Raw genomic sequence first — 1,652 nt, 5'->3', positions numbered from 1 at the left:
CGCCGACCTCTCTCATCCAAGCATCTCCAAGGAATCCGTTCATGAGGACAGAAGTTTGCGGTCTAAAGTTCACAAGGAGAATTAAGGATAACCTTCACACGTCCAAACTAAGGAACCTGTATCCCACTTGTAGGATGAAAGGTCAGCCACCAACACCACAGGACCATCTCAATCCAGTAGGGATAGAGAGATGGATATGTTAAAATAGCAGGTATTGGCCCTATAATAGCAAGCTAAAAGGGACAAAGAGCTTCTCTGTCGGAGGGGCCCCAATCCTACACTGAGTCATTCATGAAGGGAAGAACATAGCATGGGGGAACGACAAAGGGAAAGGGAAAGAAGGCAATCACCACCTCACAAGGAAAGGGTAGCTTCCCGGTCGCATAGAGTACGAGAGAAAAGGCATTCCCCACCTCACAGGGAAAGAATGGTTTCCCCACCTCTTTGGAGACATAAGAGGAAAGAATCCCCACCACACAGGGAAAGATCTAAGGGACCACCTCCAAAACATCTGGTGTTTCATAGCCTCAAAGACCTTGTTACACCCCAAGCCTCTGGAAGTGATGTTATGAGTAAAGCCTTGCAACACATATCTCGATCTCCATTTTCAGAAGAGATAGAAAGTACAGAATTGCCATAGAGATTCACTAGGCCAACCTTCATCATCTACAATGGTAAGACCGATCTTGTGGAACATGTTAGCCATTATAATCAAAGTATGACCATTTATTCTAAGAACAAGGCCTTGATGTGCAAGATATTCCCCTCCAACTTAGGGCCCACCACGATAAGGTGGTAGGAAGGTTTGGAGAAGAAATCCATACGAAGTTATGATGAATTGATAAGAGCATTTGGAGCGCGGTTTGTCACGTGCAGTAGAACTTCAAAGCCATTCGATTCTTTCCTCATCTTGTCCATAAAGGAAGGAGAGACCCTTAGGACATACTCAAATCGGTATTGGGAATTGTACAATGAGATAGGTGGGGGTAATTGAGGAATCGTGGCTAGCACATTTAAAGTGGGTCTTCCCATCAACTCCAAACTGAGGGCTTCGCTCACCCTAAAGCCTGTCACAAACGTGCATAAGCTGATGGAACGGGTAAAGGAATATAAGAAGCTAGAGATGATCAGCTACAGGATAAGGTTAAAGCCAAGGTGCCGGTAAAAGAGAAGAAAGAAGTTAGAATAGATCAGGCCCCTTGGCCAAGAAGAGACTTCTTCCTCCAGGTTCAAAAGCCAAGATCTAAGATGGTAAATTCACTATACAAGGAATCAGTCTATCAAATTATGGAAAAGATAAAAAATGAACCTTATTTTCATTGGCCAAATAAGATGAGTGGTGATATATCACTAAGGAACCAAAACCATTTTTGTTCCTGTCACTGGGATAGGGGTCATACAACCGAGAATTGTCGAACTCTAAAGGATCATTTGAGTCAGCTTGAGAAAATAGGATACCTTAAGGAGTTTATAGCCCAGGACAATCCTTGACCCTAAGAAATGATTCATGCTATTAAGCACTTAGCTAAACTAAGGCAAGCTGCTTCTCAAGTTTTGACTGTGGCCCTAATTTCAGACTTGGAGATGAAAGCATCCCCTCCCAAAAAGCGTCAGTGGGAGGAGGAAATTTTTAGGTTTTACAGGAAAGGACA

Source organism: Quercus lobata, chromosome 2 (genome assembly GCF_001633185.2).
Source record: "Quercus lobata isolate SW786 chromosome 2, ValleyOak3.0 Primary Assembly, whole genome shotgun sequence".
NCBI lineage: Eukaryota > Viridiplantae > Streptophyta > Magnoliopsida > Fagales > Fagaceae > Quercus > Quercus lobata.
This window is presented reverse-complemented; position numbering follows the sequence as displayed.